General features: G+C 36.3%; 1 non-coding gene and 1 pseudogene across 1 annotated transcript; both read right to left on the bottom strand.

Moving 5' to 3' along the window:
- LOC126007012 (PRELI domain containing protein 3B-like) overlaps nt 1-27,735 on the bottom strand; it is a 71,211-nt pseudogene that overhangs the window by 16,881 nt on the left and 26,595 nt on the right.
- On the bottom strand, nt 19,628-19,689 carry LOC126007672 (U7 small nuclear RNA). The gene has a single exon (XR_007495173.1). It is a non-coding gene; the product is annotated as a U7 small nuclear RNA (small nuclear RNA).

The raw sequence follows: 27,735 nt of genomic DNA on the forward strand, positions 1-27,735 counted from the left end.
TTATTTTGTTTGCTTGTTTGGTTTTGCTACACCTGGCAGTATCTGGGTTATTCCTGGTCCTGCGCTCAGGAATTACCCTTATTGGGATTGGGGAGACCATATGGGAAGCGGGAGATTGAACAGGGAACCTGCTGTTGTATTGCTCTGGCCCATGTTGTAAGCTTTCTTTGGTTAATATGTTTAGATGTCTTCAGGGAGGAGAGAATATGGGCACTGTGCTTAGGGATCAGTCCCACTCTATCTTCCCAACTCCTTTTGATGTAATTTCCTCCTTTCATTTCTGTAAATAAAATTCTGGTTATGTTGACTTTTATTTTTAATTTTAGTCCTCAGCCAGTGGTAGTCTGAACCCTCTTGATGCAAATTATGTGCTTTAGCTTATTACACTCTCTGATCCTTCTCTGTTATTTCCTTTTCCATTTATTATTTATTTATTTATTTTTGGTTTTTGGGCCACACCCGGCAGTGCTCAGGGGTTACTCCTGGGTCTACGCTCAGAAATTGCTCCTGGCAGGCTCGGGGGACCACATGGGATGCTGGGATTCGAACCACCATCCTGCATGCAAGGCAAACACTCTACCTCCATGCTATCTCTCTGGCCCCTCTGTTATTTCTTATTAAAATTTTTATTCATTTAGAGATGGAGAGATGGCACAGCTTTTGCCTTGAATGCGCCTGACCTAGGATAGTTCGAGCCCTAGTATCCCATATGGTCCCTCCAGCCAGAAGTTGGAGTAACCCCTGAGTGCGCTGCTGGGTGTGGCCCCCAAAACAAACAAAACCCCCCAAACCCAAACAATAACAATAACCAAAAGCCCACCCTAGGTTTATTTGTTGCTTTCATTACATTTCCAACTGTAATCATTGATTTTTGTTAACATTAATTTCCAAACAACCTTTACCTGTATTTTTCTGTAAATTTCTACTTTATATGTGGCTTATACAATGAGCGCTGTTTAAATTCCAAGTATTGGAGACTTGTCCAGATATTTTCCTGTTTCTAATTTCTAATTTAATTACAATATGATCAGAGAACATACATGCATAATTTAATTTGCTCCAAGTTTTTTGAGGTTTTGTGTCCTAAAAATATGCTTTCTTCTGTAAATGTTATATCTGTACTTGAAAGGAATAGTATGATCTATAAATGACAATTAGGTCAAGTTGATTCTTAGTGTTATTAAATGTTCCATAACCTTTTTTATTTTTTCCATCTTCCTGTTTTATTGGTTATTTAGAGAGAAGTACAAAAGTTCCAACTCCAGATGCTGAAGTTCTATTTTTTTCTTTCATTCTATGTCTTAAGTATTCTGAAATTCTTCTGTCATGTTCATAAACATAGTATTTTTAGATTTTTTTAGGTAAATGAAGTCACATTACCTATACTAAATCTATGTACTTATATTTAAAACTAAATTCCTTATAGATAGCATATTTTATATGTTGTAATCTGACAGCACCAATTTTTAATTTTTGTATATCTATACTTAATATTGTCATGATAAATCCACTGCAGTGGTATTTTTACCACCTATTTTTTCTTTTTTTTTTTTTCCTTTATGTGAGGGGCTTTAGGCCACATATGGCAGTGCTCAAGGGATACTCCTGGATCTAAGCTCAAGTTGTTTATGGTTCCAGGAATCAAACCAGGGCTGGCTTGGTGCAAGGCAAGTGCCTTAATTCCTATACTATCTCTTTAGCCTGCTATCTACTTTATTTCTTTTTCATTCTGACTTTGGTTGATTTGAATATTTTAAGAGATATTTTATTTCTATTATTAACTTGGTTTTTTTCTATTCTTCATTTTAATTTATTTTAAGATTTACAACATATGTATTTCGTTTCTAGTATTATATAATCTCATTCCACTCCAATCGTAATGTAAGAAATTATGATACCATGTTCACAGTATTTCCTATGCATTACTTATACTTCTGTTATAATACTCAAAATTCAGCTGTTCTTTATTTTTATTGGGTAGGGGCACACCTGGCAGTACTTAGGGGTTACTTCTGGCTCTGTATCTTCCCGCTCTTTAATGCCCCTTTCCATCTCCCTGTTTTCTTCCCTCTCCTCTTCACCCCTCTCTTCTTCTTCCCTCTACCTCCTTTCTCTCCCCTGCCTCTTCTCTTTTATCTCCATTGCCTTCTCCTTTGCTTTCCTCTCCTTTCCAGAATTTTCTTCTTCAAGAATTACAGTTTTATATATATATTAAATTCTTTGATAAGGTTCAATAATTCATTGTATTCTTTGTTCTACTCTTTCTTTTTCTCCCTCCCACCCAACCCCTAATTTATTGTTTTAGTTTTAGTGATATTTAGTGAGTATCCTTGGTTATGTCATCTTTGGTTATGTCTTGGATAAAATATGAAAACAGACTATCTTTTTAGCTGTGATTTTTGATTCAGCACTTCTATTTGATTCTTTTATATTTTTCAAATTCTTCATCTGTTGATACTGAAATTTTCTATTAATTCATGGATGTTGTTCACTCCGGTGTGGTGATATTTTCAAATGGCCTAAAATTGCATCTCTAAAACATAAATAATCATAAAAAGCAATATTACCTGAATAATAATTTATTTTAACAAATAAAGATATGATCTAGGTCATTTCTGGTTTTATACCCCTAAGATGTTATCAGTTTCTTTGATTTTTATTACTTTGAGCTATCAAGTAGTTAATCTGGCAAAAAAACCTCTGTATAAATGCCTTGTACATTTCTTTTTTTCTTTTTCTTTCTTTTTCTTTTTCTTTTTTTTTGTTTTTTTTTTTTGGGCCACACCCATTTGATGCTCAGGGGTTACTCCTGGCTAAGCACTCAGAAATTGCCCCTGGCTTGGGGGGACCATATGGGATGCTGGGGGATAGAACCTCGGTCCTTCCTTGGCTAGCGCTTGCAAGATAGACACCTTACCTCTAGTGTCACCTCGCCGGCCCCTGTCTTGTACATTTCTAAAGAAGTTTCACTGCAAGTGATTTATTCTTCACATTACATTAATTATATTGCTGTTTACTTTCTTCCAGATAAAATGTTTGTCAAAAAGATTTAAAGAATCTATTTTAAGTGGGCTCTCAAATATTGGAAAAATGTAATTCCTCCCTTTTAATGTCACTTGAGAGTGAAATTCAGTGCATTTGCTAAAACAAAACTGACTCATTTATTTCCTCATGATGTGACAATGTAACATTAAGAGTTGCAGAGCTTCTATATTAGAAGTTCTAAAGGACATACCACTTTTATTATCTAATCTACAGTTTTATTGAGATGCTAATAAATTTAGGGGATAGTTTTTATAAATTATTGAGGATTTTATGTAGCACAAAGTTGCTACTGGTTCAGCATTCAACTGATTATTGCGTGTCATATACCTCATCTCCATGCAGTAAAAATATTAAATGGACCATCTAGTTCCTATATTAATCTCCAGGTAAAACCTTGAAAATTAGAATAAAAGCTCAAAGGAGCTTCTTTTTCTCTGGAGCTCAACCTGGAGTTATTCTTGCTGTTATTGAAACCAGTCCTACTTCAATCAGAATACTTGGATTTTTTGTTCATTCCTTTGGTTCTTATTGCTGTTATGTATTGTACAATGTTAGGATATTATGGTGTTTATACTCTAGATTCTGGTATACATGAGTTAGGGGGGTAGATATGTGATGTCATACATTCTGTTGCTTTGCTTGAGCACAACTGGTAGCAGTGATTCTCAGGAGTCACACACTTGTGGTGCTAAGGATTACAACAGCAGTATGGGATATCACTCTGAATGTGGAGTACATTCAGGGATAAAAGTCTTGGCATGATACATGAAAACAAGCATTCTCTCACTGAGCTATATCTCCCATCTACTATTCCTGTGGGTTTGAATTTAAATCCTAATGATGCCTTTAAGCCTTGGTAACTTCTCCAGAAACTAATCTGTGCATAATTTCTTTTCCTTCTTTGTTTCTTTTTATTGCCCTAAACCATGAAAAATATTATCTACTATTTAGGACCTTACTTGGTGACTCACTTGTTACTATTAGATTTTTTTTTTCATTTTGTTGGGGAGGAAATCTGTCATACAAACAATACTTCTCTTTGATTTAAATATTATTTTATTGGAGAGGCTCTAAAGGACAGTCTTGTGTATAAAAAAAAAAGTGTTTGTAGTTGTAAAAGACAGTCCTGTGTATGAAAGACAAAAGGGTTTGTCTTGATTTGTATTATTTTTTAGGGATCACATCTGGCAGTTCTCAGGGATTATTTCTGGCTATGCATTCAGGAGTTACTCCTGTCAGAGATTAGAGGACCATATATGGGCTGCTGGGGATCAAACCTGTGTTGACAGAGTACAAGGCAAGTGAACTATCTGTACTATGGCTCCGGTCCAGAATTCTTTCTTTATTGGGTATTGCAGATTAGACCATTTTAATAGGGTGTTTGAAGGTTAAAGACTTTCCAAGTTTGTATTTTGGCATTAACAAACTGGAAATAGCAGTAAGAAATGGTGTTTCCCACGTGGCATTGCTCCTTTTTTGCATAGGCACATTAAAATGGGAAAATACTATACATACAATTAAGATCCTATCTAAAAGAGATTGGAACACACAAATCTTGTAGTGCAAAGGGACCTTACACCCTGAACATTGACATAACGACCTGGCACAGGCCTCAGAAGAAAGGGCATTTTCCATTCACCCCTGAACCAGGGAAGCCATCCACAAAACATCCAGGTTTATCTATATTCACCTGGAAGCAATTCTCTACCACGGAAGACCCTACACTGCTCAGACATCGACCTGCTCAAAAGAGACTTCCCTTAACACTGAGAAGACTTAACAACAACAACGACCTGCTTACAGGACAGGGCTCTCTGCATTGTTCTTTAATGGTGAGGTGAAACAAGAAGGACGCTCCACATCCTGACTTCAATGTAGGATATGCAGATTCCAGGATATTTAATACAGAAACATGATACCAACAACAGAGACTGTGTGAAAAGTAAAAGTGTGTTGGCACTACAGACAATGTCTTGGATTGGACTATCTAGCTTGCCTGGAGCCTAGAGTTGGTCTTATGCCAGGAAACTTCAGGGGTCGGGTCTCTTTGTATTTAGGCCAAGGTTATTCCTTTCCATTTCCCTCATATTTTGGTGGGCCTATACAAACAACAATTGCCACTCTAACACCTTTTTTATTGTGCTCCTTTGACTCTAATCCAAAAAAAAAAACCCACTTTAAATTTGAGGTTAACTTAAGCTAACATGCATGTACATAGAAATGTAAAAAATACTATGCCTCTAATGTTTAAGGAGTTACGTAAGTTTTATGGCTTTAGATTGCCTTGTGTGCTGTTAAGAATTATTATAATGTGTTACAATCTGGGGACTTGAGGGACAAAGTAATTGTACATGGATTCTGTTTTATTTATCTTAACGTTTTTTGGCTGAAAGTTCAAAGTTAAGATATCAGCAAGGGGACTTCTGAGAATTATGTTATGGGTGATTGTCCTTCCACTGTAACTTTACCTTGTCCTCTTTCTTTGCATCTTTGTTCTCATAATTAAAAATAAAAAAAAAGAAATGGTGTTTCGTTATAAGAAATTGTATGGTGCAGGTAGGATAGAGAATAAAAGGATATAAAGTACAATTGAGATGTTCCTTTCTATATAATAATTTAGAGAAGAGTCAGGGTGTTCAGAATGAAAAGACAATAAGGCTGCAGAAATGTTCCAGACAAATGTATGGATGGTGAAATTAAAAAAAACTTTATTGAGACTAATGTGAATCACTAATCTTTCACAGTTGTATTTCAGGCACATAGTGACAGTGAATTAGGGCCATTCCCACCACCAGTGTTGACCTTCCTCCGCCATAGTTCCCAGCATGCCTCCCATACCTCCACCCTTGGTCCCCTGGACTGGTAGTGTAACAGGTCCATTTTGCATACAGCTTGTTATAGTTTGGGTCTCTAGATAAATGGCTAATTTTAGGTATGAAATATTAAAAAGTCTAAAGGAGTTTTCCCTCAAAGAGATTATTTAATTCAGATGTGTTTATTTAACATGTGAATTCCCAATTCTAGAAGAAATTGCCATCCTTGTTCTATTTATATTTAATGACTTGAAGAATAACATAAGGCATCTTCCACAAATAACTCCTTTTTTCTAACAGATTTTATTTAATCAGAGATGGTCAGAGATAGTTAAGTCACTATGGATGGAAATATTAGCTGTATTCTTGAGACTGACTCCTTTTTCTTAGTTTTTTTTTTTTTTTTTTTTTTTTTTGCAGTTTCTCAAAAGGGAAGATTGGAGAGAAGTCTGAAAGTTTGCTCATGTCTCCTATCCTTGTGTAATTCCATTTCCACTCAGTCTGCTTTTAGTTACTATCAGATTGATTCCAGAGTATCAGGTTTATCATATGTTTAGAAAACTCATTTTGGATTATTTAGCATTGAAAAATTATATTTTATATCCAGGTTTTGATTTTAGATGAGCTGAAGTCATGATGAGCTGGAAGTACAGGAAACACATCCAGGAATAGCATTCATGATATTACTGAACTTTACATCTTGGCTATAAAGTTCATAAAATGTAAGCTTCTCCTTATTTAAAAGTACAAAGTGAGATATCTGCAGAGGAAAGACACACGTATATACGTTTATACTAGCCTCTTTAGAGTCATTAGATGAAAACTGGGATACATTCCAATTCTCTAAAATAAGTAGTTATTCTGTTTCTACCTAAAATTAAGATTCTGGTTTGATAAAACCTGTATGCAAACAACATCAAAATAATAGTGACAGTGAACTTGATTCTTTTCTTTGGTTACTTAGAAGCATAGTTGTTTATGTCATATTTGACACATATGAACACCAGATATCTTGCTAGAAGCATTTATACTTTTAATATTTTAATTCCACAATAAATTTGCTACATTTTGTTTTATTTTGTTTTGTTTTGTTTTGGGGCCACACCTGGCAACTATCAGGGGTTACTCTTGGCTCTGTGCTCAGAAATCACTCCTGGCAGGCTTGGGGGACCATATAGGATGCCAGGGATCAAACCTGGGTCCATCCCAGGTCAGCCTCATGCAAAGCAAATGCTATGCTATGGCTCTGGTCCCAAATTTGCAACTTTTAATAGTGATATTTTTACAGATGAAGATAATGCCCAATACCACATAGTAAGTTTGTATCTGGAATTTGAATCCTGATCTGTAGTCCATTAAAATTCTTTATATTAATATGAATTTTTAGAATGCTATGCTTGAGAACATGGTCTATACCAACTGCTAACTGAGAGTTCTGAGAAAGAATCATTTTTGCTAGAGATTTAAAAAAATTGAACAGCAACAAAAAAATGCAAAATGTCTCTCAGAGGAATCCTGAAGCTTAAAATAAAGCTCTGACTAATTGTCCTGAGCTTAATTTGGAAAGTGATATTAGTTAGGGAGTTTTCTCAATTGATTCTAAATTTCCATGCATGCCAATAGACAGTACCTAACAAAAATGTGTGTTGTATCTAAATACTAGTGATTATGTTAGAATTAAAATTCCATTTACAAATCAAATAGAGGTTATAGATCTTCATTTGTGAATTAAGCCCTAGGTTTTAATATTTTTGGCTGTTTGGGAACCCCAAAGAAATCAGAAAACAAGAGACACTTATGGGATTATTTTATCTTCAAATTTTATCTTTTATTTTTTTCTCTATCCTTCCTGTAAATTTTGTCTATTTCAAAACTATAAACAATTAGATAAGACCATGATTCACAAGTTTGATCTTTACACAGCAACTGCTGGTGTCCACTCAAGTGGTAGATGAATTCAAGTTAATCATTAGTTTATTCAAATTAATTACATTAACTCATTCAAAGTAATGTTGAGAGTTAACTGAAATGAAAAAGAAATTTTTCCCATATTGGGAAACAAGGGGTTTATCAGAGTTGGCATTACCAACTCATGTCAAGTGGACTGGGTATCAAAAGTTTCATCAGGAGTGAAGACCACCCATGAAAAATTGGACCACCTACTTGATTATGGAGAATATTTAATACATAAGTAAAACTTCCCTGAGAATTATTATTTTCTCATATTATGGGAATAAAGGAGGTATATGTTAATGAATTACAATGTGTGAACTCATAATCTGGGAACTAATCTTAAACAAAAAACTTAAGAGAGATAGTTCAATGGGTTGAGTGTATGCTTTGCATGCAAGAGCCTTGGTGTGTAATCCTGAGCAAAATATGGTCCTCTAAAAACCACCAAGCTAAGCTCCTAGCACCCAGACAGGAAGTGGATGCTATACCTCCAGGTGTGGAACTCAAACCAAAATTACAGATATATATATATATATACATATACATATACATATGCATACACACACAAATACATATATATTCCTGGCTACTCCTGGCTCTATGCTCAGAAATCGCCCTGGCAGGCACAGGGACCATATGGGATGCTGGGATTCGAACCACCGTCCTTCTGCATGAAAGGCAAACGCCTTACCTCCATGCTATCTCTCCGGCCCCGAGAGGTTGATCTTGATATTAATGTAATTATATAGCATAATTCATGGGGTGGTAGTGGAGGAGGGAACTGGCAATGAGTTCTCAGAGAATAATAAAACCAAGATATTATTTAGGAGCCAGAGCGGTGGCACAAGGGGTAAGGTGTCTGCCTTGTCCACGCTAGCATAGAATGGACCACGGTTCGATCTTCTGGTGTCCCAAAGGGTCCCCCAAGCCAGGAGCAATTTCTGAGTGCATAGCCAGGAGTAACCCCTGAGCGTCACCGAGTGTGGCCCCCAAACCAAAAAACAAACAAAAAACAAGATATGATTTAAAGAGTTACTCTGTCAATAGCCCTAAAATAGTTGAAAGCATGTGAAAAAGGCTCACATTGTGGATACTAGAACTGAAACCAATAAGACTAACTGGCAAAAGTTCTGACCTAGGGAAGACTGAAGTCCCATCCAAAGAGGAGAAGCTCCAAAAGAACAAAAAGTTATGATAAGAATATGAAGGTTGGAGCCAGAGCAATAGCTCAGTGGTAGGGTGTTTGCTTTGCAACTGGCTGATCCAGGACGAACCTCGGTTCAATCCCCTGCGTCCCATATGGTCCCCCAAGCCAGGAGCGATTTCTGAGCAGATAGCCAGGAGTAACCCCTGATTGTCACTTGGTGTGGCCCAACCACCGCCCCCCCCCAAAAAAAAAGAATATGAAGGTGGACACTGAAAGTTCAAAACTCTTTCTTCAGACAACACCTTAGCAACAGATTTTTATCTATATATAGTCAGCCCTTTTTGAAAGCAGTTTGTGATAAAAGTCTATAAAACAAACAAACAAACATATTTATTTATTTTTGTTTTATTAGGTTATAACTGGTGGAGCTCAGCATCTGTGCTCAGGAGTCACACCTATCATTAGTTGGTGGGGTATTTATGGTGCTGGGGTTTTAATTGGAACTGACTGCATACCAGGTAAGTGCCTTATCTTTGTACTATCACTTGGGCCCAGGTAAAGTTCACTTTAAAAAGGCAAATGATGTCCATTTCCAATCTTGGAGTTTCCTTTGCTTTTACCCATAAATATGTACTCTCTGCTCTCTTTTCTTTCTGGAGAATCCAAGTTTTCTTGAATATGTTACTCTTTTCTTCATCTTCTCTTCTGAAAAGTACTTTATGAAATTTCAGGAAAGCATGAAACATCCAAAAAAAAAAAACTGGATGGAAATAAGAATTGATTATTTTCTTCCTGAGAAGAACAATTCTTCACTCCAGCCTGAGTTTCACAGGGATCAATTCCCATGCCATAAAGATCAAGTAGAACTCAGATGCAGATTGATGACTGACATATTGAACTAGTGAGATAGAAGGTCTATATTGTGAAGTTGTTTGTGGCAGACTTTCATTAATCTTAAACCTATAGGCACTTGTCCTCAAGAGAATAAGGTAAGTACAGAGGCTACTACCTTTCTTCCCATTCCCATAAGTCACTTTCAATACTTTTCTTTTTACCACTAAAGTCAAAGAGAAAAATAGGGCCATTTTCTGTTTAGATGAAAGAGGCTATTATATAAATTCATTGGTTATCATTTTTCTGACCCTGAACTGTATTATACTCAGAATGCAAGGAAAAAACCCCTGAAGTTCGAATTTATTGCAACTTCTCATCTTTGGGTCATAAAAAATACCCGCAGAATTCATATAACAGAAGCAACTTGAGTGCAAAAGGCAGACGATAGTTCCAAACACAAATCCATGCAATTCTATCAGGGGCAGAAAACCACCAACTTTTGTATGGACAAATGTAATTTTCTTTTTTTTTTTTTTTTTTTTTTTTTTTTTGGTTTTTGGGTCACACCCGTTTGATGCTCAGGGGTTACTCCTGGCTAAGTGCTCAGAAATTGCCCCTGGCTTGGGGGGACCATATGGGACGCCGGGGGATCGAACCGCGGTCCGTTCCTTGGCTAGCACTTACAAGGCAAGACACCTTATCTCTAGCGCCACCTTCCCGGCCCCAAATGTAATTTTCTTATCTACACCCAGTGGAAAAATAAAATCAAGATTTTGATTCACTGAACTTAAGAGAAGCTTGACTCATGAGTTATGATCCTAATGCATTCCAGAGCTGTAACTCTTCCTTTAAGGAGCCAGCATGACCCAGCCAGAGTCACCACTAAATCCTGTAAGCAGGCACATCAAAAATTAAAGTACAGGAAGAGGAGGGTGAGGAAGACACCTCCGGGAAATATTGGATGATTTGAGCTGTCAGCAATTCCTGTTATTCTGCTATGAAAAAGGAGTAATTAAGACTTTGAATGTTTATTTATGATCTTGTACTGTTAGTTTAGAAGTGAACAAGATTCCTGCCTCTACATAGTCAAATACTATGAAAAGGGCATAGGTTAGTAACTGAGAAACATCCATTTTATTATTCTAAGTAGCCATTTTCCCCCAAAAGGAATCAATAATTTACTTGTCTTGTAAATAAAACATCATTGCTCCAAACAAGATCATTTTTAAAAAATAAAACCCCAAACAACCAAGATCTGTGAAACAACTTGTATGTCCATTACAATACCAAAACATAGAAAATTCCAGTTCTATCTAGTCTGTAGTGGATTTGACTGTAGAGGAAAAATAAAGCTTATACTATTTAAGTCTTTTTATTGTGTGCTTCAGTAATTGCTTTTTAATGAGAAAAATATTATTTCCCTTCCATAAGATTATTTCTCGCTATCAGTGCATCAACCAGTGTTTACATTTATATGTTATAAATGCTCACCCATATTCCAGAGCATACTGATGAGCACTTGTAAAATAGGTGCTGTGTGAATGCAGAATAGAAGTTGCCATAAGTTGCTTTCTCTAAAAGAAAAAGCATGCGATTGCCCCCTATCTTAGGGAATTGAGAACTACCTTTCTCTTCACTTATGTTGGATTCACTGATGTTTTCTTGTTCTGACTTATAAGAGACACTACATTGTGCATATTCACCTAAAAGCTAAATGTACTATAGACTAAAAAGACAAAGAGAAACCTAGAATTTTCTAATATTTCCTGTTTATAAACACAATTATATTACCATTTATAATTCAAGTGGCAGTCAAAAGCAATTCCTTGGCTTTAATAGCATGCTTTTTAGAAAGCTATTTGATTTTTTAATGAGTTTCCCTGACTGTAAAATGAAAAAATAATAGCATCCACATCTTAAAGATTTTGTGAAGGTTAAATATGCAATGAAGCATATTATATACACGTTTTATTAATTTCAAATCACTCTATGAAATACAATTATTACTTCTCATTCTATAGATGAGGAAACTGATTTCATGTAACTTTTTAAAATTATAGTTCCCGTGGTAGGGTGTGAGAGAGGATAGACCAATGTGGTGGAGCATATGATTTGTACACACAGTCCCTGAATTTGAACCTCATCACCATATGCTGTATGGTTATTTTAAGTTCTATTGATGGAACCCTTATGTTCTCAGCATTGTGAGTCTGTGAGTCTGTGTCTTCTTCTTCTTCTTCTTCTTCTTCTTCTTCTTCTTCTTCTTCTTCTTCTTCTTCTTCTTCTTCTTCTTCTTCTTCTTCTTCTTCTTCTTCTTTTTTCTTCTTCTTCTTTTTTCTTCTTCTTCTTCTTTTCTTCTTCTTCCTTCTTCCTCCTTCTTCTCTTCTTTTTCTTCTTCTCTTCTCTTCTTTTTCTTCTCTTCTTCTCCTCTTCCTCCTCCTCCCCCCCTCCTCCTCTTCTGTTTCCTTCTCCTTCTCTGTCTTCCTCTCTCCCCCTTCTTCATTTTTGGCCCATATCTGGCAGTACTTAGGGGTTACTCCTAGCTCTGCACTCTGAAATTGCTCCTGGCAGGCTCAGAGACCATATGGGATGCCAAATATCAAACCGGATATTGAGTGCAAGACAAATTCCTTAACCATTGTGCTATTACTCTGGCTCACTCTCAGAAAACACCTATAGAATTTTTATATTTGTAATATGGGCCATTAGTTTTACCACAGTTGATATGCTTTCTGATTTTATACTATAATACAGATTCAGCATTTCTAATAAGTGTTTTTTTTTTTTCGGGCCACACCCGTTTGATACTCAGAGGTTACTCCTGGCCTTGCACTCAGAAATTGCCCCTGGTTTGGGGGGACCATATGGGACACCAGGGGATCGAACTGCTGTCGCAATCTTTCCTTGGCTAGCGCTTGCAAGGCAGACACCTTACCTCTAGCGCCACCTCGCCGGCCCCTCTAATAAATGTTTTAAATAGAGATGTCTAGAAACCTTCTCAAGGGCTACTGTAGTTTCATAGCTAGCAAAGTAGTTTCAAAGATAGTCGCATTGAAGACTGATGCTCAGAATGGCAGGAAAATGAGCTGCTGGTTTGTAGAAAATCAAGTTTCCTGTCTGTGTGTTCTGCAGCTACACTTACATTCACAACTGTTAATCTGGCTGCTACCTAATTGAAATTGCTAATAAAGCTATAATGGATTACTTTTCTGCAAGACAACACCAGAACATCTAAATCACAGATCAAATTACCCTTTGCAGTAACTTTCAGCCTCATAGCTTTATGCTGAAGGTTTATAGCCTCTGACTCCTTTACACATTTAAAATGGAGTGTGTGTTATGTGCATTACACACCCATTATTTTGTTATATATTATATATTGCTGGATTTCACATTTAAAATTAAAATTGAGAAAATTTAAATCACAAAATAATAAATCTACTCAACAATAAACCATTTGGGAGTTCTAATGTAAATCAGAACCAGCATATAAAACATAAGCTAGTGAAAAAAAATAGGTGTTTCTTTTGTTTGGGAGTCATAACCAGAGGTACTTGAGGACTATTCCCCACTCTCTCTTCAGAGGTCACTCCTGGTAGAACTTGGGGACCATCTTATACCAGGGATTGAACCCAGGTCTCTCTAATGCATATGCTTTATGCTCTTACTTGAATTTTTTGATCTCTACTTGTATTTTTTCAATATAGAAATAGTATGGTAGTGTAATATTTATGGAGGTTTGGATCTCAAAGTGCTATTTACACTCATTAAGTGAAAGGAGTTTACTTTGACTCAAACCAATTTCATATAATTGTAATATAATTTTATTGGAGGATGCTCACATTACAACAGTATAAACACACAGATCACCTTGCAGTAAAAGAAAGAGGAAGGGGTACATTACAAAACATTACAGACAGAAACTTGGAAGAGATGATAGTTGAGTTAGTACAAGGTCTTCTATTTCCTTCATGGATATCTATTCATAGGGAGGAAGGGGGCCATTTCTGAACGGACCCTCAATAAGAGCTGGAGAAGGCCACAGGACCTCAGAGGTAGAGTCCAGAAGACAATGAGATTAAGTTCAATGCTCCAACTTTTGCAGTAACTCAGATGTGTTTTCAAGACCGACTATGAATTTTAATTTAGGTAAGACCTTTCACCTCATATTCACCTGCCTGCCTAATTTAGGTAGGCTTTAGGTTAAAGTCAGGTCTTTAACTGCTCTTACCTTTGAAATATGTACTTATCTGTGTTTTTGTGGCTGCTTTTTTGGGTCACACCCCGCAGCGCTCAGGGATTACTCCTGGCTTTGTGCTCAGAAGTCGCTCCTGGCAGGCTCAGGGGACTATATGGGATGCTGGGATTCCAATCACCATCTCTTTGAATTAGCTGTGTGCAAGGCAAATGCCTCACCACTGTGCTATCTCTCCGCCCCTTGTGACTGCTTTTGTCAGCATAAGTCATTTCCCTCAATCCAGTAATCAGGGTAATGCTCCATTTCAATGGCCTTCACCTTTTTCATCATTTGGGGTCATTACATTACTACACATAAATATCAGTCTATCACTATTATAGTATTAATAAATATTGAAATAATGACATTGCTTGACATTTGTGTGAATCTTTTTGATGGCTTGATAGAAGACAACTGGGTTCTCATGTCTGATTCTGGATTCATTGCAATAGGTCACGTTGATGCTAAAAACCATGCTGCTTATGAAAAAGCAAATAACATTTTAGAATAATTATCAATATTTATGTAATATTAATGATTCCATGAAAAGGTCATGGGGACTTTCAGAGGTCCAAGGACCACTATTTGAGAGGCTCTGGAGTGACCATAAACTTTATTCCATAGGAATATCTAAGCTGCTGTTGTTCTAATAGATCATACTAAAACTATTCATGGCTGAAATAATTGAAAGTTAACAATGGACTCATTTAGTAACTGAATATATTGGGACACAGAGTTTGGGATTTACACTGGTGAGTTCTATAACTTGCAAACATACTGCAGGAAGGTCAAGGAACTTTTTTTAATTTGTTTTTTAAATTTGTGAAATTTATTCTATCTCCAACGAGGTCATTAAGACTTTGGCAGGGGGGCCGGGCAGTGGCGCTATAGGTAAGGTGCCTGCCTTGCCTGCGCTAGCCTTGGACGGACTGTGGTTCGATCCCCCGGTGTCCCATATGGTCCCCCAAGCCAGGAGCGACTTCTGAGCGCATAGCCAGGAGTAACCCTGAGCGGTCCCGGGTGTGGCCCAAAAACCAAAAAAAAAAAAAAAAAGACTTTGGCAGAGGTTTAATAAACACTTGTTGCTAGCTGACAATTCTGTTATTTCATTTGTTGCTGAATGTTAAGTGGCCTCAGTCATACATTGGCCTCTAAATTAGTGTGCTCCTAAGAAAATGACAGTGTCAAACAAATTAAGCTGCTCTGGAATTCAAAGCACTATTACTGATACTTTAGATTTTGTAGGGTGGTGCTTTCAGCTGCCAGGTCTCCTTGGAGTACAAGAAGGCAGGGGAGATGCCTGCACTCACTTCAAAAAAGTTCTGGTGGTATTAGCCCAAATACTGGCATGCCTGGAATTTGGTCAGATTGGTGTCTTTGCAGAGAGTCATAGAGGAGTGGTAGAAAAGGCCCATAGGCAAAGCATTAATTATGGGTGATGGATGCAGCAGGCTTGGCTTCAGCAAGGAAAGGGCTTTACCAGCCCACACCCACTGAGATTTCCAGGTTTTAGTTGCATGTCCATATGTTCAAGGCTTGGTTTCCATTTCTTTCAAGAGATATGTTAGTCTATGAATATGGCCTAGTGGAGACATGGAAATTGGGTTTTCTGGGTGTGGTTACAGCTGCCAGGTTTCCCAGAAGTATGAGTAGATGAAGAAGGGTGCACACACTCAGTCCAAAAGTGTCTGGTAATATCATTCCAAATACCAGTATATATTATATATTACATGCCACATACAACATATTATATTGTATAACATATATAATATAAAATACATAATATATTATATCATATATACTATTACATATTAATAACATGCAATTATATAATGTAATCAATAATATTAATAATTAATATCAATGACATAATTAATACTATATTATATATTATTAATATTGTATATAATATTATATATATGGCAGGGGGTGGGTTTGGCTCATCCTCTCCTCCTAATATTGCCAGTTTTTAGCTGTGTGGCTGGTCTTCCCATGATGTTTTACAACTTTGGTTTATATCACTTTCGAAAACAGAGTGAGCTATGACCCTGTATAGAGATGGCGACCAGAACAAAACTTTTTAATGTTTTTATATAATACTTCACTCAAAAGACTGTAGTTTAATTTATCATCAGTAGTATTGAATTCACAAATTCTGCATCCCATATCTCCCTCCTTTACCTCCCAGAATGCTAGTGTAACTGGTTCCCACTTGTACAGCTTGTTGTAGGAACTTTGCTTTAAGCTTCATCTGACTGGCTCCACAAACCTTTCAACAGAATAGCTATTGTGAGATTCAAGTATATGTATTCCTTTCCAGTATTCAGACTCAACAATTGCATCAGAAGCTCCAGCATATAAACAAGCCTTTGAGAACTCGGCTGGCTTTCTCTTTCAGAAGCTACCAGAAAGTTAAAAAATTTCTCTCTCTCTTTTTTCTTTTCTACTTGCTATAATTATATAAGGACTGTGATAGTTTGGAGATTAGTGTAAACCAATGTTTTTTTGTTTGTTTGTTTTTGTTTTTTGATTTTTGGTTTTTGGGCCACACCTGGTGGTGCTCAGGGGTTACTCCTGGCTATCTGCTCAAAAATAGCCCCTGGCAGGCAGAGGGGACCATATGGGACGCCGGGATTCGAACCAACCACGTTGGGTCCTAGGTCGGCTGCTTGCAAGGCAAACAACGCTGTGCTATCTCTCCGGTCCCTAAACCAATGTTTTTAAATCATTAATCTCTTGTAGTCCATGTGTTTTGGCAGAGCACATAGCCTAGCTTTCCACTTGGATGAATGTTCCACATGTTCTCTTCTTTTTATGCTTCCTAGGATTTGTTACAGCTCCCATGGTTACATTGTTGAGGATCAAAGTAGGCCAGATTGCCCTTGAATGTAGTTCCTGAATCTCCTTTCCTCAATCATTTGCTTTCTTCCATCCTCAGATGTTTACATTCTCTGACCAAGGAGTTCCAGAATTGCCAGAAATGTCCTGTGGCCTTACCCGCTGTGCATGTAATTCCCAATAGTCTCTGCCAGTAGCAATTCTACTAATTATGAAGCTAGTTTAATATACAATATATATTGAAAATGAACCTGAAGGTAATTTTGCTGGCGTTCATAAGATCAGATAAAATATTTAAAATCACTGTAATTTTAACTTCATGCCCAATTCTTAAAATTTAATAAACGCAGTGCTAGGGAGATAGCACAAATGGTAAATTCCATAACTAGCATGTGCCAAGGCCTGGTACGGCTTTCTACATTGCCTATCATCCAGCTCACTATTGGCTAGGATCCTGGTGACCCAATGAACCATTGGTCTAAGCTTAGCACTACTGAATCTAAGCATCAAATATGCACAGAAAGAAGCATCACCAGGTACCTAGGGTACCTCCTAGAAGAAATTCTGTGGGTGGTTCCTATGGAAAAATTAATTAATTTATCATAAATCTTGCAGTTTATCTTACTTTATTAAAATACTGTAAATGAACATTTGAAATGTAAGTCATGGTGTAATAATAAATAAACACAGATTTTCTAATTATTTAAAATTTTTTTTTGTTTGTTTTTGGGCCACACCAACTGATGCTCAGGGGTCACTCCTGGCTATGCACTCAGAAATCGCTCGTGGCTTGGGGGACCATAGGGGACACTGGGGGATCAAACCGTGGTTTGTCCTAGGTCAGCTGCATGCAAGGCAAACACCCTATCCACAGCTCTAGCCCTTATTTTGAATTTTTAAGGTGCTTTCAAAAATATAATTTTGTTTAACTGCCAAGAAAAGTTTAAGAACTTTCGTTGAATCCCCAGCAGGGCAAGAGAAGACTGGGGTGGTAATTTGGGTAAACAACTTGAGTGGCGAAAGCAAGAAATTAAGGCCTTCTATTTGGGGGTTGTCTAAGAGACTCTGGAGAGTACTCACAGCCAAATTTGGCCTATATATATGTTCTCACGTGTATTATATCTACAAAATAGAACATAAACATATCTGTGTGTGCATGCATGTATGTGTGTGTATTTATGTGTGCATCTTGGCTCTATACTCAGGGATCACTCCTGTCCATGCTTTTTGGGGACCATATGCAGTGCAAAGAATAGAATCCAGATTGGTTACCTACAAAGAAATTGCTTTTCCAGCTGTCCTTTTTATCTAGTCCACACTGAAATTTTTAACATTTTTTAAGTTAGTCATATATTGCAAAGTACCTTTCTTTATATTACCATAGTTAAAACAAATTAATGCTTATCTTCTGCTTTAAAATCAAAGATGTAAGCAGAATAAAATAGATGTTATTAAATTCTACTTACACACTTCACAAAAACATTTGAGGTCTTTTATTTCTGTTGTTAAGGAGAAAGCATGAATTGAGACCTTAGAGTCACAGTAACAGTATGCTAACATTTACTCTTTGGGAATTAAAAGGAAAATTGAATCTATAAAACCTTCCTTTCCCTTCTATAGAAAAAATTTTTAATATTAATGTTGGAAAACACCAAATAACAGATGAGTCTAAGAAAAAGTAAAAGAAAACATATTTGAAGAACCAACCTAGCTCCTAATAAAAAAAATGAATGTGAATGCCACCCCAATACATCTAAATTTGCATTGTACTCATGTAGGAGGAAAGAAATTACTAACCTCATGATGCATAAAATTCAGGCTTGTTTCAAAGGATTTTCTTACTGGGGTAAACACTTGAAGAGGCAGATTTCAAAGCCTGTGTGGCTGTGTAGTAAGTTAGAGGGATCAAGGGCTCTGGACATTCAAAAAGCATTTGTTGCAAAGCAGGGTGGGAAGTTCTGCTATATGAAACTGTTGAGAGAACAGCAGAATAAGAATATACCATGATTGCTGATAACAAGGAATTCACAATTTTTTTCAGAACATTTAAGGGTTACTTTCTATGAGGAAGACTCTGTAACACAAACTGGATCTCAAGGAAAATTTATATTAGGCAGATTGTAGCAAGAAGCAAAAAAGGCTGAGCATTTCATCTACACCTTGTGATACGTAGATGGACATAATAGATATAATTCCTTTTAGGAGGCAGTGAAATATTAAAGATTGAGCATGCAGGAAATTAGTTTAAAGGAAAAGATAAAAAGACTGAGTAAAAAGATCTTGGTACCATGACCTCAAGATAAGGCAGCAGACATTCTAAGGTTGTATTTATGTTAATAACTATATACTTCTCTGCTACATTAAATTTCTTCTCTACACTTGTTTTAAAATATAATTTTAGTCATTAATTTTATTGTATGTATTTTATTCTTGAAACAGTCTCATGAAGAATCTAAAACTAATTTTGTCTATTGAAAGAGAAAATTGAAAAAAAAGAAAGAGAAAATTGATTGAATACTAATGATGTAAGAAGCAACTTTCTCTTTCTTAACGTAGATTATTTTAACTTTGTACCCACACCACAGACTCAGATTAATAACTCCATTTACTAATATGAAAATTTTGAGCAAATGAACAAAGATCCAGAATTAAATAAATATGGTTTCAAATTCAAAGTTAATAGCCTATTTATTTTATGTTTTTTAGATCTCTAGCAAGCTTAATCTTTTTTAGTTTTTATTTTTATTTTTTTCAGTGGGGGGGGGGCTTCCGGTGGAGACCAGAAGGCCTGCTGGACAAATTCTAAAAGAGCTGTAACAGTGTTTAATCTTTTTTTTTTTTTTTTTTGGTTTTTGGGTCACACCCGGCAGTGCTCAGGGGTTACTACTCCTGGCTCCACACTCAGAAATCGCTCCTGGCAGGCTCGGGGGACCATGTGGGACACCAGAATTCAAACCAATGACCTTCTGCATGAAAGGCAAATGCCTTACCTCCATGCTATCTCTCTGGCCGCTGCTTAATCTTTTTTTAAAAAAAATTTTATTTATTTATTTATTTATTTATTTATTTATTATCAGTTTACAGTACTTACCTTTCATGTGGTGAAATCTACCATGACCATCAAAAGACTTTGGGTTGTTCAATTTTTGAACATGGATTCAATTTTTTTAATAACTAAGTAGTATTTATTGTATCTATACATATAGAACAACTCTTTAAGGTAGTAATCTGTTGCTAGACTTTTATGTTGCTCTTGAGTTCTTATTATTGTGAATAGTGGAACTATAGACATAGGGTACAAATGTTTTTTATATTAATCTTTTCACAATTTTTGGATAAAAGCCTATTGCTAATTATAAGGCTTTTTAATTTTTTACAATAAATCTTTGTACTATTTTACATAGGAGCTAGACTACACCAAATTATATTCCCTAAATAAATTTTGAGTTCGTGACTTATAAATGGTAAATTGTCTTTTTGAGAAACTTATATTCCCCCTTATGTATTTCATAGACTGATAATCACTCATAAAGATATTGTATTTTAATCTCATTTGTTCATTTTTAAAATAAATATTTAATTGAACCACCATGAGATAGAGTTACAAAGTTTTTCATAATTTTCAGTTCTACAATGTTTAATACTCATCCTTTACCAATGCGCATTTCCCTCCACCATCTTTAGTTTGCTTCCTTCCCTCCCCTGTAACCTCCACTGCCTGCCTCTATGCTGCCATATAGACATTTGTCTATTTTTCTTCTCTCAGAGATTGTCTGAGTCAATGAAAGAGGGTCCTGTTATGTTTCATGCCTCTGTTCAAAAAGGTAATTTCACATTTCCTTTCCATCTAGTAATTACAGATGATAAAACAAGCATGCCATGGGCTCAGTTCTAACATAGCAACAGATGGCTATTTTGCCCCTCTTTAGGAAAATTTTTTTTTTTTTTTGTGGTTTTTGGGTCACACCCGGCAGTGTTCAGGGGTTACTCCTGGCTCCATGCTCAGAAATTGCTCCTGGCAGGCACGGGGGACCATATGGGATGCTGGGATTCGAACCGATGACCTCTTGCATGAAAGGCAAACGCCTTACCTCCATGTTATCTCTCCAGCCCCAGGAAAATTTTATCTACATTGACATCTGCATAGAAATGTTAGGTTTATGCTCTGGAAAAAGTTGGCATTTTCTTGAGCCCTATCCAAGCTGGTAGAAAGACAAGCTTTGAAGTATTATGAAATTCATGACCTTATGATTACTAACAAAAATGAAGTCGCACATAGTAAGTTCGTGTCTGCTAAAGTAATTCTTTATTATCTATTTATAGCACATTCTTTGTTGGATAGAAACAATCTAAAACTTGGGCTCTTAAAGGCAGATTTACACTGTAGCAATAAAATATGTTATTTCTATATAAACTGAAATCTGGAAAGTTTCAAAGTGTCACATCTTATAGTAAACAAGAGTTAATTTAATGTTTTCATTAAATTGACAAGAGCTAATTTAATGTTTTCATTAATGAAGATCTTTCTAGATAACTGCATACAGAGATATCATCAGAGCTCTTGGAAAAATAGTTTTAGAAAGCACTTGGGGCTGGTGAGGTGGCGCTAGAGGTAAGGTGTCTGCCTTGCAAGCGCTAGCCAAGGAAGGACAACAGTTCGATCCCCTGGCGTCCCATATGGTCCCCCCAAGCCAGGGGCAATTTCTGAGCGCTTAGCCAGGAGTAACCCCTGAGCATCAAATGAGTGTGCCCCAAAAAACAAAAAACAAACAAAAAAAAAGAAAGCATTTAAGATAAACAGTAAACTTGGATTGATATTCTACACTGGCAAAGTATAGAATACACTGTTTTTTGAAAACAGTGAAAAATTTATTCTATTTTATAGGATTATTTTTAGCCTTTGAGAGGTATAATTCTTTAATAAATATGTTCAGTGTTTAGTATCAAATATCATTTTTTCCATACCTTTTTCTCTAGTTGTCTACCTAAAATGAAAAAATAAAATTTTTCCTATAAGTTAGTTCTTGATGCACCATTGTACCATTCCATTAATAAAATAAATGCTGTATTTGTATTGAGTATTAATATTATGAGTTCTGTGATTTTTATAAATCACAGTTTCCAGAAATGTAACTAATAATAGTTCCTTAATATAAATGGCGTATATGATCCTTAATCCCGTAATAAGGTAATAAATTCATTTTACAGAGGACATAGATGGTCCCTAAAAAAATAACTTTTCACAGGTCACATAATGGCACATCTAATGCCAGAACTCAGGACTTTGTCATGCAGAAATGATGTCCTTTGTTCTACAATACACAGATCCCTGTTAATATATCCTAAAATAATTACAGATGAGATAATACAGACTCTTAACAGAATTTCATCAGTGTTCATTCTGAGAAGAGTAAACTGATACAACATTGATTTTAACTGCACTCTATTTGAGAACAGTAATCATGGAAAGAAATAAAAATTTCTTTTTTATTTTATTATTTACTTATATTTTATATTCATATTTATATTATTTATTTATATTTATTATTTATTTTATTAAAAACAATACGATTGTTTTTCTTATCTTGTAGCAATGACTAAAGCTTCACAGATGTAAAATATCTCTTATGAGGTAGGGGGCATTGGTGGTGGAAATGTTGCACTGGTGAAAGAGGTTTGGGGGTGTTCTTTTTATGACTGAAACCCAACTACAATCATGTTTGTAATCACGGTGTTTAAATAAAGCTATTATTAAAAAAAATTCTTTTTACTTTCCAATATCAGGGTACTAAAAGCAACTGAGTACTCAGTTCAATTTTAAATTATATTGGGTTTATTTATTTATTTTTTAAAATTTTTTTGGGGGGTCACACCCGGCAGCGCTCAGGGGTTACTCCTGGCTCTACCCTCAGAAATAGCTGCTGGCAGGCTCGGGGGACATAAGGGATATAGGAATTCGAACCAATGACCTTCTGCATAAAAGGCAAACGCCCTACCTTCATGCTATCTCTCCGGCTCCCATATTGGGTTTGAACTAAAAATTTTCTGTATGGATGCTCTTCTAAATTTTCAAATAGTGTTTAAAAAACCATTCTCATATATGTTTGGAATTATTTTGTATTTTCTCACCTTTGCTATATTGTTAAATATATCTTATTAACAGAATTCATGGTATTAAACTTTTATGCATGAAAAATCTTGTTGCTGTTGTATTTTTATTTTTGTTTTTTGTTTTTGGGCTACACCCGTTTGACGCTCAGGGGTTACTCCTGGCTATGCACTCAGAAATCGCCCCTGGCTTGGGGGGACCATATGGGACACCGGGGGATCGAACCGCAGTCCTTCCTTGGCTAGCGTTTGCAAGGCAGACACCTTACCTCTAGCGCCACCTTCCCAGCCCCGCTGTTGTATTTTTTTTTTTTTTTTTTTTTTTTTGGTTTTTGGGCCACACCCGGCGGTGCTCAGGGGTTACTCCTGGCTGTCTGTTCAGAAATAGCTCCTGGCAGGCACGGGGGACCATATGGGACACCGGGATTCGAACCAACCACCTTTGGTCCTGGATCGGCAGCTTGCAAGGCAAACACCGCTGTGCTATCTCTCCGGGCTGTTGTATTTTTTGAGTCATTCTTGACTCAGCTCAGTGATCATTCTTGACAGGATTAGGGGATCATAAAGATCAAATGTAGGCAAGACAAAATTCCTTACCCTCTCTACTACTTATACCCTAAGTTCTACCTGTTTTTCATATAAATTATTTCTTTGCTGTAGGAATTAATCTATTACTGATATTTTATTTTGTAAGGTTGTATTTCAGATCACAAATAAGTAATTTTTTCTTTTTAAATACTTCCTTTTATAATTTTTACTTTTTTAAAGTTATTTTGCTAATTAAAAATAATTTTATGTGAAAAGATCTTCTTTGTCCTGGCTAGAATCTTTGTAGGATGCTGAAATCAGCAAAATAATAGAGTTTTGGACTTTTGAAAATCATCCCAAAATGATAAGATGTCCAGAGAGTTTGCTAAGCTTGCAGATCTAAAATGTGTGCTGTAAAGTTACACATGCTTTTAAATGCAAAGGTAAGATTAGTCGTGTGTGTGTGTGTGTGTGTGTGTGTGTGTGTTGGTTCTTAGCTAAGAAACCACAGCACTCTGAATTTCTGAAACTCACTGAAACATTAGGTTCCATTGAAGACACACAGAAAAGCAATTTTCAAGAGTTATGATTAGAGAAAAAATAAAATTAGATCGATTCAGGCTCATCTTGTTCATAAATCTTTAGAGACAATTTCTGGAATTACTTTTTCAACATAATTTTAAGTATGATCCCTCATTTCAAATTAATCTAATACCTGTGAGATGTTACAAATCTAACCATTTATTTTAAAACGGAAAAATATGTATACATATTGGTGGTGTTATATGTATTGCTATTTTAATGTTCTTGACTGATCAAAATATTCTGTATATTGGTATTTTCATGATTTACCTAAAGTGCTGACAAAAAGTATCAATTCAAAAGCTACCACTTGTTTATGAAAATACTGTTATGAGAAATGTTATAAGATAAAGTAAAAAAAAACTTGACTGTTCAAGAATTCCAGCCTAAATTAAAGTCAACAGAAGTGCCTGAAAACACATCTTAGGCAACTGTATAAATACAGTTGCTAAATTAAACCAATATGAAACATCAGGGCTCTGCACTTCTGGTCCTGAACCTTCTCTAGGTTTCAGCAAAGGCTGCTGGGAATTTGCCCTTGGAATAGTGATTTTTCCTATCCTGTGAATAGATGTTTCACAAGACATTCTGGAAACAAACCCAGATGTCAGTCTCTTAAGCCTCATCTCAATGGTTTGTGACTCTATTCCTTTGATTGTTAACTGACCTCATGTTTATATTGTCAGAATGTGGACTCCCCCCACCCCAGTAAATCACTGTAATTATGTAGGCTTGACTTGAGTCATAAGTGAAACCTCTCAACTCAGGTGGGAGTTAACATTTGAAAATCTCTTATTTAACACAATAAATATTGAGAATGTCTATCCTTATTCTAATGAAACTGCTAGCTTTAAGGTCTAAGATACTGGAAATTTAGTGAATTTTAGTTGTGTTTTGTTTAAGTGGTGGTGAGTTACTGACAGTGATAGTGGGGTTAGTGAAATAGCGTTACAAGTGTAAATAATAATATGAAAATTGTGTTGTAAGCAGTGTTACCTCAATGAAAAAAGGGGAATGTATAACAAAAAAGATTTTTCAGGACTTGAGAAGATAAAAGATAGTATTTTAAAATCAAATGGATTTTTGCATCTATTTCCTCCTATGGAGGAGACAAAAAAACAAAATTCATGAGGGTGCAAAACAAATAGTTTGGTTTGTTATTGTTGAGTCAAAATAGTATTTAATTAAATGAAGGAATGAACAGATGATTCAGTAGGTCACTATGCAAAAACATGAATAATTAGGCACAAAACCAGGAGCACATTGAAATTTACAGTATGATCTAGGATCTAAAATTTTCAGAGAAGAAAGAATGGCAGAATATTGTGTGAGCAGGAGGTGTAGTTCCTGAAGAAAAAAAAAACATAGAATTTCAACATAGAAGTCTAGATGTAACTCTGGGGACAAAAGCAGAGGAAAGTGATTCTTTTGAGTAAGATATAGCATGAATAGAAACTGGCATCCAAAGACTTGCACATTAAAAGTTTGACCCAACAGAAACTCCTTTTGACACCAGCTGTTGAGCACAGGCTGACCTAGCAAAAACAAAACCTAAAAAATTGTATTCTCCTTGCCCTGTCTAATACACGCAGAAGAAAAACAGAGCACAGAGACAATAAAAACAAACAAAAGAAAAAAAGTAAAAAAAGAACAAACAAAAGAAAATCCCCACATGACCAAAGGAAAAAGGAATTGAAGGCCATCATAAGATCCAATAATCAGAAACTTGATCTTGTTGAGTGGCAGTGAAATTGGACCTTCATGAGAAGAACCACTGAAATTACTTTTAATTAATTATTCTGGAATTTGTCTTAAGCTTTTTCAAGAGAAAGACTGTCAAAACTAAAAAGAGTAGTTATTCTAGGTGACTGGCATCTTGCCAGGAGTCATGAAACACTGACAGGGGATCCTTTTCCAGTTTGAAAGATAATATAGACAGTAGAAATAGAGCGTCATTGGCCTGGATGAGAAGTGGCAATTGAGACAGAAGATCTATTGACCTTTTTGACACTTTTGTGTTTAAGAGTTCGTTCCTGGATTTAAATTCACCAGGGAATATGCAGGAAATGTAGAAGGGTTTGGAATTCTTCAGCAAGTTCAAGGACAAAGATCATCATAGCTACTTGCCACCCACCCCAAGACTCTGCAAAATAAGTTCAACATGTTAGGGGTCATTTCTTTTTTATTTTTTTAAATTTAATTTAATTTTATTGAAACCATTGTGATTTACAAAGTTCATCTTAGTTGGGTTTTAGACATACAATGAGCCAGGGACAATCTCACCACCAGTGTTGACATCCCTCTACCATATTCCTAGAATGTCTCCAGTATCAACACCCTTTCCGTGCCTCCCACCACCCCTGCCCCCCAGCCTGCCAGTATAACAGGCCCATTTAAAGTTTAGATTGTTAGAGTTTTAAGTTGTTTGGGTCACTTGATTCCATTGCTGTTGACTTTGGCTTGGATATTTAGTTCTGTTGTTAATAGTCAATTCTATGTTCTAGAAAATTTTCTCTCATACCTGAGAGATTAAGACAAGCAAGGAGGGGCCGGAGAGATAGCATGGAGGTAAGGCGTTTGCCTTTCATGCAGAAGGACAGTGGTTCGAATCCCGGTATCCCATATGGTCCCCTGTGCCTGCCAGGGGCTATTTCTGAGCATAGAGCCAGGAGTAACCCCTGAGCACTGCCGGATGTGACCCCCCACCGAAAATAGACAAGCAAGGAAGTCTTTGTGAGAGCAATTGGGTAAAACTCTGTAAGGATTGTACTGAAAAATTGTGCTATGACTGTTCTCTAAGAATTGAAATAGATTTATCAGAATTCATCTCTTATCCCTCACCAGAAAGCATTCCAAAAACATTAAAACTTTTATGACATGAATCTGGTAGTGTCTAACATTAGCTTGGGTGAAATTCAATCTTTCAATTGAGAAGAATATTAGCCCCCAGTAAAGAGCTGAAGTGAGAGACAAGCATTTATTAGGGATTAAAGATTTATAATTTGGGGCCGAGTGATAGCATAGCGGTAGAGTGTTCGCCTTGCACGCAGCTAACCCAGGAGGACCTCGGTTCAATCCCAGGCGTCCCATATGGTCCCCCAAGCCATGAGCGATTTCTGAACGCATAGCCAGGAGTAACCCCTGAGCATCACGGGTATGGCCATACAGTTTACATATAAATCTAAAATGTGTTCCCATTCTAGAAGGGTAAAAGTTGGAGGGTTTTTTTTTTTTTGTTTTGTTTTGTTTTGTTTTGTTTTGTTTTGGGGGGGGGGGCTGGAGAGCACATGCCTTGCATGATACATATCTGGGACTGACCTGAGTTTGATCCTGGTACCCCGTATGGTCCCCCAGGCCTGCCAGGGGTGATTTCTGAGTGCAGAGCCAGGAGTAATCTCTGAGCACCACTGAATGTGACCACTTCCCCCCAAAGTAGGAGGTTTTAAAGGAATAAGAGGGAGAAAATAAGACAAGTGTTTCAAGAGAATAGTGTTTGCCTTGCTAGCTGTTCTTTTTATTTAATTTTTAAATTAACCTACCTAAGTGCTGTTTTTTTTAGGGAAAACAAGGGGAAAAAGACATTTTTATTATATCAACATCTTGTGCCCAGAAGTGTTTACTGATTGCAAAAAAAAAAAATTTTTTTTTTT

Source organism: Suncus etruscus, chromosome 4 (assembly GCF_024139225.1).
Source record: "Suncus etruscus isolate mSunEtr1 chromosome 4, mSunEtr1.pri.cur, whole genome shotgun sequence".
Classification (NCBI taxonomy): domain Eukaryota; kingdom Metazoa; phylum Chordata; class Mammalia; order Eulipotyphla; family Soricidae; genus Suncus; species Suncus etruscus.